Below are 10440 nucleotides of genomic sequence, written 5' to 3'. Positions count from 1 at the left end.
TGTCCTTTCCCCCTCACAAGGTGTGTGTGCCAAGGTGGCGAACGTGGGTCATGTCAGGGAATCCCCCCTCCTCCTGGAACCCCAGAGGGAGTCTCTCAAAACTAGCAGGGCAAAGTGTTGTTTTTCACTCCATCCAGCTTTGGAGACAGCGCATTGACATTTGTCCCTCCCCCAAAAGACAACAATGAAGTGTTCTGTGTGCTAACAACATAGCTTAAAAAAAAAGGTAAAACAAAATTCTGCATTTTTATAAAACTTGATAAAAAAATAGTATTTCAAACTGTACAGTCACCAGAAGTACACAGTTATCAAAAATGCACACACTTCACTTAGCATCTCCAGCACCTTCAGCTCTCTGTGCCTGGTCTGTTTTGGCATCTCCATTTTCTGCAGGATTGTTCCCGTCCTTGCCAGCATCAGCTTTCCCCTTTTTCCCTTTAGGTACCTTCTCTCCTTTCTTCACAGGGGCCTTTTTCTGCTTAGGCTCTGGTTTTGGAGGAGCGGGTTTACCAGATAACCTTGCTGATCTCCTCTGAGGTTCATCCTTCACCTTGGCTTTACCTCCCTTAGCATCCCCTTCAGCCTTTCTCTTGGGCATGGTGATGACGGCGGCGGGGCGCAGGCGTTGGTCGATCCGGGGGTCATTCTCGCCTCTTCTTCGAGTTCAACTCTTAATGACCTATATGGAGTTTCCAAGAGTGTAAATCTTCAGAGATTCATCTCTCTAGAGGAAGATAGATCCATCTTCCTCCTGAGAACTTTTGATGAGTTCAACACTTACCATACAGCACTACCTGGGTTCCTTTTGCACTAATGGAGCACGACAAACACAACAGCTCCCCTAAAAGAACCTATAGTCTAGATAACAATATATAATCAATAAATATCGCACAGGCAGACCTTGTTGTATTCCTTTCACTCTATTGTACATCGCAGATAGTATGATAGTATTGAGAAAGTCTAAGCTCCATTTCCCCAACAGCGTGTGTGCATTTCATGTCTCTATGTCACATTTTGATAATTCTTCCAATGCCTCAACCTTCTCGTAACAATATGGCACACTTACTAGATTATACTGTGAGTGTAAATATGATCTGCATATGCACTGAGAAACAAAAAGAAATCACATGTGATTTGCTAGAGACTGGAGCCACAATCTCTCCGAAGCATGCCTATAAGCCATCAAATATGAAAAGAGCTAAAGAGAATGAGAAGTTATGGCAGAAATAAAATGAAGAGAAGTGAGTGAATAATTCATTGCGTTGGCCACTTCAGTTTCATCGAGGAATTATACTTCCCACAAGGCTGCCTGAATGTGTACGTGAAAAAATAGCATGAAATGTCGTGTCTATTTCTGCTGATTCTATAACACATAGGCCTGTGGATGGCAGACAATAGCCACTTCGTAATCAAAAATTCAAACCCACTGCTATTGAGTCAATTCTGACTTATAAGCTACTTGAACCAAACTCACTGCTTTGGACTCCCTTCTGACTCATAGCAACCATATAAAGCATTTCCAAGGCTGTAAATCTGATAATAAGTAGCTTAGAAAGTATAAGTGGAAAAAAGGGGGTAGGAAAATAGTGTAAAATAAAAAGAAGTGTGTGTTAAAAATACAATTAGTTTCCATTGGTGTCATTTTCGTTTCAGTTATTTTGTGACGTTTGTTCTATGCTCATATTTTCTATAGGAAAGTAACAAAGCACTACCCCATTTCCTGCCATCAGCAAGTTGATTCTGACTCTAAGCAACCCTGTGCACTGTAAAACAGGCTGTGTTACATAGGATTTTCGTGGTTGTAATCTTTACAGACACACATCACCAGGCCTTTCTACTGCAGTGCTAGTGGATAGGTTGAACTATCAATCTTTAAGTTTGCAGCCAACTTCACCACAGAGGGACTTATTCCAACTTCTATAAAGTGTCAATTATTCAGCTACAATAACTATTGCCTTCTTGGTATATATACCTTACGACATTTAAACTAACATTTAAGTAAAAGTATACTAAGACTGCCCTATAAAATGATGTTTCCCTCTTTTTATACTATAAAGAAGGAGGCTCCTAAGAAAGTTTTTAAAAACTAGAAATAATTCTTATTTAATTGGGGATAAATTTTCTTAAAAGTCTAAGAAGGAAAAGCATAGTATAATTCAAAATGTTTTTAAATATGCATTTGTTATTATGCCACAGATACCAGACTGAGATAAACATAGGTTTAGGGTAGCACTGAAAAACAAAAGCACAGTACATGGGCTTAGACAACTAGAGTAGCTTTAAGTCGAATCATGAAACATTTCTTATTTGTTATTTTGTAACCTTTACAAGGTTAAAAAACTCAACTTAATATTTTGCTCCTATTATTTTTATAACTTGTGGTCTGAATGCATAGATATTATTCCTTGTGGTATGAATGCATAGATAATACAATAGTAGATATTTAGGCCATGACTCAATGTATACTTGTGAGTATATGGACAAATATTTCCAATAATTTCTTTACCTGTAACAGTGGAAAAGTGGGCTACTTATTTGATTCCTTTACTTGTTAAATATATAAAATAACCCTGAAAATGCAAAGTAGGCACTACTTAAATAAGAAGTGACAGTGAAAATAAAGTAAGGGAGGGATTTCAGAGCATTCTTATGATATTTGTGGTAGTTACATAACTTGTTGTCAATTCGAGAGAGACTTAAAGTGAAGGGGTGGCGTTTAGCCTGTCAATAAGGTCGCAGTTTGCTTGGAGGGCAAAGAGATAAATAGCTCCCTTGAGGTGGGACACAGGCTCACTCCCTGTGAGACATCCTTGTGGAGAAGACACATGGAGAGAGGCTGATGGAGCCAGACCTCTGGAGCCAGAGAAGCCACCTGGAGACCTCTGTCAGCACTAAGACAATTATAATGCCACTGGATCCACAAGACTTTCCACCCACTGGCCTGTGATCTTCCTGCATTCGGTATCATTGCATGTGTCTCATGAGTCTGAAGAGGACTTTATAGATTGGTATGGTACATATGGGCTAATATCAGACTGATGGACTTGATCTGGACTGGGCTGGGATGCTTTCTCAATATTCAACTGCTCTTGTATATAACACTCTTTTTTTATACACCTATGAGTCTGATATACCACACACACACAAACACACATACTAGGACAAAACATAAAGGAAGTGTAACAGAGCAGCAAGGGGAACAAAATATTGGTGGGGGAAAGGAAGGGGGACCCAATACAGAGACAAGAGAATAAGTGATCTAAAATCGATGGTGAGGAGGGTCTAGAATTCCTGGTGGTGTTTGATCAAGTGCAGTGTAGCTGAGAGGAATTACTTAGAGCCGAATGAAGGTCGAACATGATAGTGGGACAGGATGAAAATAAAAGAAAATAGAGGCAAGAACTAGAAGGCAAAAGACATTTATAGAAGTATAAATACAGGCATGTACATATGTAAATATATGTATATATAATAATAGGGATATGGGTCTGTACCTATATTTATATACATATATTTATATGTTAAGTATTAAAGTAGCAGAAGGACATTAGGCCTCTACTCAAGTTTTCCCTCGACACAAGAAAACTTTGTTCTAACAACCTGGCATTCTGTGATGCTCTCCTTCCCAGCACTAGTGCTGAAACAAAATGAGTACATAAGTAAATGTGGTGAAGAATGCTGATGGTGCCCATCTATTAGAAGATATAGCATTTGGGTCTTAAAGGGTTGAAGTTAAACAAGCGGCCATCTAGAAAGGAAGCAACAAAGCCCACAAGGAAGAAGCACACCATCCTGTGTGATCATGAGTAGTCAATGGGATCAGTTAGGCATCAGAAGACCAAAGCCAAATAATCATATCGATTCAAATGAGGGGAGAGCAGAGTGGAGACCCAAAGCCCATCGGTAGACAATAGGACATCCTATTGGGATGGGTCACAGAAGGGTCACAAGGAAGGGATGCGGTATAGCACTGACAAAACACAGAACATTTCCTTTAGTTCTTTAATGCTTCCTCTTCCCTACTATCATGACCCCAGTACTACCTTTCAAATCCAGCTAGACCAGAGCATGTACACTGTTACAGATAAGAGCTCGTGACACATGGAATCTAGGACAGATAAACCTCCTAGGGATGTTAATGGGAGTAGTGATACCATGGTTGGGGGGAGAAAGGGGGAACCGGAGCACAGTGATCAACATGTAGCCCCCCACCCTATAGCCCCGCTCTACTGAGGGGGACAAACAACAGAAACATGGGTGAAGACAGCAGACAGTGTAAGATATGAAAATAATAATAATTTATAAATTATCAAGGGTTCATGAGGGAGAGAGGGTGGGGGAGGGAGGGGAAAAATGAGTAGCTGATACCAAGAGTTCAAGTAGAAAGAAAAAATTTTTAAAAGGATGACAGCAACATATGTATAAATGTACTTGATACAACTGATGTATGGATTGTATAAGAGCTGTAAGAGCCACCAATTAAAAGATTTATTTTTTTTAATGCTTTAAGTCAATGGTGAGTCATTGTTTTGAGTTGAACATGAGGTGGTACCACATAAATCTCAGTGGGATTTTATTCACATGGAAGCCACGGCAGTGGTCTGACTTGTCTATCATGGCAGTGAAGGAACCTGGGTGGCGTAGTGGTTATGTATTTGGGCTGCTAACTGCAATATCAGCACTTGAAACCACCAGCCCCTCCATGGTTTAAAGACGATTCTTTCTGCTCTGGTAAAGAATGACAGTCTCAGAAGCCCACAGAGACAGTTCTCCCCTGCCCTACAGGGTCCCTATGAATTGGATTTAACTCCATGCGAGGAGTTGATTTTGGTTTGCTATCATTGTAGTAAGTACAGTGAACTGGCCCGTGACACCCACCCAATTTCTCACAGGTATATCTCAGACACCTTAGATCCTTTGGGGGAGGTTCATAGTCCACCTTCTCTAGAAACCTTTTCCTAATTCAATAAATATACCAAGGTCTTTTTAGCCCCTGCTATTGTATTTCATTTATACAACTCACAGACTGGAACAATCAGTACCACAAGGCTCTGCTTTCAGCCACATTATCACAGTGAATGTCTCTCGGAACTTCTGTTATCCTCTACAATAGGAGACCTGTAAACCAAATCTAGCCCACTGCCCATCTCTGTCAATAAAGATCTATTAGAACAGCTGTTTGTTCATTTCCGTATCCTGTGGGGTTGCTTTCACAGTAGTTGGCAAAGAGATCACATGGTATGCAAAGTTGAAACTACAATGTTGCCTTTTATGGAAAATGTTAGCTGACTCTTCCTCTAGGAGTCTGAATTTCTCAATGGCAAGGTCCTGCCCCACATTTCTTTTCTATCTATATGAACACAACACTGGGAAGATAGAGAGATCTCAACAAAGACCTTCTGAGTGACAGGAATGATAGTGCTGTTAGCCAAGAAACTATGACATGATAAATAACACATAGTCAGTGCTTCACTATGTCTGTTACATTAACTAGTCAATTATTGCAAAAGTGCATAGTACTGATGAGTGAGGGCTTCAGGTCTCAAATTTATATATTCGAATGCTGTGTGCTGTAGATAACATGCTTAACCTCTCTGTCTTGGGCTCTTTGTGCATAAAATAAACATAGAAATAGGATGTGACTAAATGACATTTTACAGGACTAAAACAATACCTGGTAGATACTAAACTCAAAAACGTATTACCTATTAGTAATCCTTTGAGGAAAGGGTCCTTTTTAAAATGCTACTATTTTATTTTATTTATTTTATATTTTTCTTTCCATCTGGCAAGTCGTTGAGCCCATTCTGGAAAAAAGGCATGGAATCAGGAGTAATTTCCACCTTTTCCTGGTGATGCAAAACCAAGTCTGAACCAAAAATAAGAAAAAGAGAGCTTAGAGGTAAATGCTGCAGAGACATCCGAGAAAGTAATTGCTAGTAGCAAGGTCAGAGAATAAACTAGCATGCACCGCGGGGGTGACACCAGAAAGTCACAACGACGTCAACACAACACGATTGAACTTGGCTTTTGCTGATGAGAAGCGTCAGTGTCACCGACGTGAGGTGACTGGTGGGAGAGCTCGTTCATTGAACTGTCAGCTAATGAAGTGGTGAGAAATTAGCAGGGCCTGTAATTTACACGCTAATTCTCCCTAATGCCACCTGGGGGCTTCCTGCAGGCAGCGACGCAGAGGAGTGGAAAATGGTGTCATTCAGCCAGCAGCCCGCCTGCCCGGCTACTCTCTCCCTGCCAGGCGGCTCAGCAGCCTGGCTGGTTCCCATTCACTGTTCAGCGAGCACTTGGCAGGCTTCCCTCCGAGCCTGGCAAGCCTGGGCTCTAAGAGCAAAATGAAGACAATGAAAGGAATGTAAAAGCCTTCCACCTTTGTGCGCGTTCTGTCGCTTTCTCTCTTAGAGTTGACTCAGCGGGCTAGCCAGCACCTTTTCCAGCACGCGGCCATCTCCCTCAACCACACAAGTGGGGGGGGGGGGGAGGGAGGGGGCTTCTGTGAAAGCAAACTCGCAAAGAAGACTGGGGCAACGCAGCATCCAGGAGCTTCTACCTGCACGTATCAGCATCGTTTAAGAGAGCTTTTTTTTTTAACATTAAAATACATTCTTCTAACAGAACTATAATTCTGCCCACCAGTTTCCCCTCTGGATTCTCCTGTTAATAAAACAGGTAAGAATCCCCATCTCAAACACACGTGTCGGGAAAAGCAGGAAGGAACTGCATTTATCTGCTGGAATCTTTCAGGGAAGGCCAGGTCAGCACTGAGCAAACGTGTGTGTGTGTGTGTGTGTGTGTGTGTGTGTGTGTGTGTGTGTGTGTTACTGCCAGGTCAGCACTGAGCAAACGTGTGTGTGTGTGTGCATGTGTGTGTTACTGCCAGGTCAGCACTGAGCAAATGTGTGTGTGTGTGTGTGTTACTGCCAGGTCAGCACTGAGCAAACGTGTGTGTGTGTGTGTGTTACTGCCAGGTCAGCACTGAGCAAACGTGTGTGTGTGTGTGCCTGTGTTACTGCCTCCCATATTATGATCATATATTTCCTTGGGCATCCTCTGGACTGTCAAATAAATAATGCTGAATTTCGGCTCCCCTACTAAGTGAGGACTGATTTTAAGACCATTAGGACAGGGGAGAATGTTACAGTCTTTTCCGTTTCTCTAGGGTCACAGTGTAATTGTGTGGTGGGAGGAACGGAGCCCTAGAGATGGCGTGACAGTCACTTCTCATTACCTCCCACTTGGTTCATTACGTCTGCAGACAGCAATTGCCCATGTGTGGATACTTCCATTACACAGAAGGATGTAATGTGCTGTAGACCTCGCACGGCTTTGGGGCGGGCGGGCGGGGGCGGTGTTTATTCCAGGCACATACCTATCTTGTTTCCAGTGACCATGCTTTAGGAATGGAAAGTGACAGAAGGAACAGATTAGTGGTAATCAGAACAGGAGAAACTGGGCCCACGTGCTTTTATACAGTGAGCTATTTATTTGTGTTGAGCTCACTAGTAGACAGTGTATCACACAAAGAAAAGGATCCTTACTTATTAATCTACCAAATTTTACTTTAACATTCGAGCAAACGCATTCAGGCGCACTGTGCATAGGCTTAACATTGTATAGCCTCTCCAAATTGGCATTCATCCAAGTCCCTCTTTTTCACTCTCTCCCCTTCCACACACACATACATAACACACAGAGTAAAATAAAAGAACTTTTTTCCAGTTTTCAACATTGAGTTCCAGAGAATCATGAAATATAGAATTTGTTTCAGTTATAGATGACCAGCTAATGTAAGTTAATAAGAGAGAAGAGAATTATGAAGTGTTAAAATCAAGAATGAATTTTAGATCTGACTGATAAAGAATTGCCCAATGAGAAAACAAAAACCTTTCACCAAAAGTTATTAAGAGGTTCATAAAAAATGCCCACGACAAAATGAATCAGGATGCTACATACTATGACCTACTCTTGGGAATTTATAATTATCTCAATGTATTAAAACTTCCAAGAGCTCATACCAAAAAGAACCCATTTAGCTCAGTATTGCTCTAAATTATTAATTCAGAAATTCTTTTAACAGCAATCTGTAGAACAATTATACAATAGTGAGGTAAATTCTGATCTATTATAATCTCTTCATTTTCTGCAGGCTTTTCATAAGCTGTAATTCTCTAATTTTAACATGCATACCGATAACTTCGGGAAATCCTGATAGTGTGGTGTGTTATGCAATTGGCAACTAGCTGCAAAGTCAGCAATTCAAAACAACCCGAGGCTCCTTGTAAGAAAGATGAGGTTTGCCGTCTCAGAACCCAGAGGCCAGTTCTATTCTGTCCTATTGGGTCACAGTGAGTCAGAACTGACTCAATAGTGAATTGAGATTAATGTCCTAGATATATAATCCTCGGGATTTATTCAGTAACCTCGGGAGAAATCTTGGAAACCTAAGTATTTGGCAAGCACTCCCAAGCCAGAGGGCCTCATAGCCCACTTGAGAAATACCAATTGCTGTATGTGCTCTTGTCTGACGTGGTCCAGGATTGAACTTACTAACAAGATATCTTGGTAGTTAATGGTAGTATATCCATACCCTTGACTTTAAAACTTGACCATGTTCATCATGAATTAGAAAGCTTTTAATCTGTAAATGTACTGCAATTTACAACCCATTCACCTCTACAGCTAAAGGATACTTGTTACGCTCTCAGACTCACCCATTCACTTTTTCACTAATCCAGTTCCATCCACTTATTCATTCAACAATTACTTACAAAGTGTCTTCTAGGTGTCAGAAAGACTAGGAATATCAAGGAACAAACCAGACAAAAATAGTCATTATTTAGGCTGACATTGTAGAAAGAGGGAGATAAATAACCAAATGTAAACATTATAAGGGTATTATATAATAATTTGGGTTGGGTGATAATGCACACTATTTTTTGAGGAGCGGATTCAATTTATTTTTCCTTTTTAAAAATTATTTTATTGGGAGCTCATACAACTCATCGCAATCTATAAATAAGTCCATTGTGTCAAGAACATTTGTACATTTGTTGTCCTCATGATTCTCAAAACTTTTGCTCTCCACTTAAGCCCTTGGTACCAGCTCCTCATTTTTCCCCTTCCTCCCTGCTTCCTCCTCCCCCATGAACCGCTGATAATTTAAAATTTATTATTATTTTGTCATGTCTCACACTATTTAAATATGAAAGTATGCCAAGAACAATCAGTAGGATAGGTGGACAGAAACTTGGAGAAGACAACTACAATTTGAACTAGTGTAGTGGGAGTATGACCCAATGAAATATGGCATTTGAGTGATCCCAGCACTGACAGAAAATAATATACTGACTATTACAACTCTAATGCAGGAAAAAAGAACAAAGACATGTATCAGGTAATGTCTGACAGAGTTCCCAAAGCGCAGTGTCTGTGGTCCAGGAAGGATGCACTATCTTCTCCTGTGCATGGATCTTGTTCACCAACCTGAAGGCTTAAGCAGCCTCAGGGTCCAGACATTGTACCAGGGGTTTCAATATATGAGGAAAACTCCAGTCCCTCTCCTCCTGGGTCAGCTCCCATTTGGGAGTCTCTTCATGTCCTCACTTAACCAGTTAGTTAAGTATGCTTGCGAGTCCTTCCACTGAAATTTCAAAGGTGATTTCTCGTCAACCAAGGGCAAAGGCCGAATTATGTATCTGAAAATTTGTCAATCTTTCATCTTACATATTTGTGGTTAATTTTTTATTTTGGGTATTAGACCAGTTATATATCTTGCAAAACATTCTCTCAATTTTGTGTCCTGTTTAAAGATGTTGACATATTACAAAGACTTGCTGCATTTTTCTTTTTGTTGTTGTTGTTGTTGTTTTTAATATCATTTTATTAGGAGCTCATACAGCTCTTATCACAATCCATACATACATCAATTGAGTAAAGCACATTTGTACATTCATTGCCCTCATCATTCACAAAACATTTGCGCTCCATCTAAGCCCCTCATTTTTCCCCTCTCTCCGTGCTCCCCCTTGTCTCATGAACCATTGATAATTTATAAATTATTATTTTGTCATATCTTGCCCCGTAGGACATCTCCCTTCACCCACTCTTCCATGGTCCATCCCCCAGGGAGGAGGTTATACGTAGATCCTTATAATCATTTCCCCCTTTTCAACCCACCCTCCCTCCACGCTTCCAGTATCGCCACTCACACCACTTGTCCTGAAGGGATCATCTGCCCTGTATTCCCTGTGTTTCCAGTTCCTATCTGTACCAGTGTACATCCTCTAGTCTAGCCAGAATTGTAAGGTAGAATTGGGATCATGATAGTGGGGGGAGGGGGAAGGAAGCATTTAGGAACTAGAGGAAAGTTGTATTTTTCATCATTGCCACATCACACCCTGACTGGCTTGTCTCATCCCCTAGACC

General features: G+C 40.9%; 1 pseudogene; it reads right to left on the bottom strand.

The window, feature by feature from the left end:
• Positions 1 to 248: 248 nt before the first annotated feature.
• Positions 249 to 598, bottom strand: LOC142443523 (non-histone chromosomal protein HMG-17 pseudogene; annotated as a pseudogene).
• Between the last annotated feature and the right edge of the window lie 9842 nt (positions 599 to 10440).

Source organism: Tenrec ecaudatus, chromosome 3, assembly GCF_050624435.1.
Source record: "Tenrec ecaudatus isolate mTenEca1 chromosome 3, mTenEca1.hap1, whole genome shotgun sequence".
NCBI lineage: Eukaryota > Metazoa > Chordata > Mammalia > Afrosoricida > Tenrecidae > Tenrec > Tenrec ecaudatus.
This window is presented reverse-complemented; position numbering and strand designations above follow the sequence as displayed.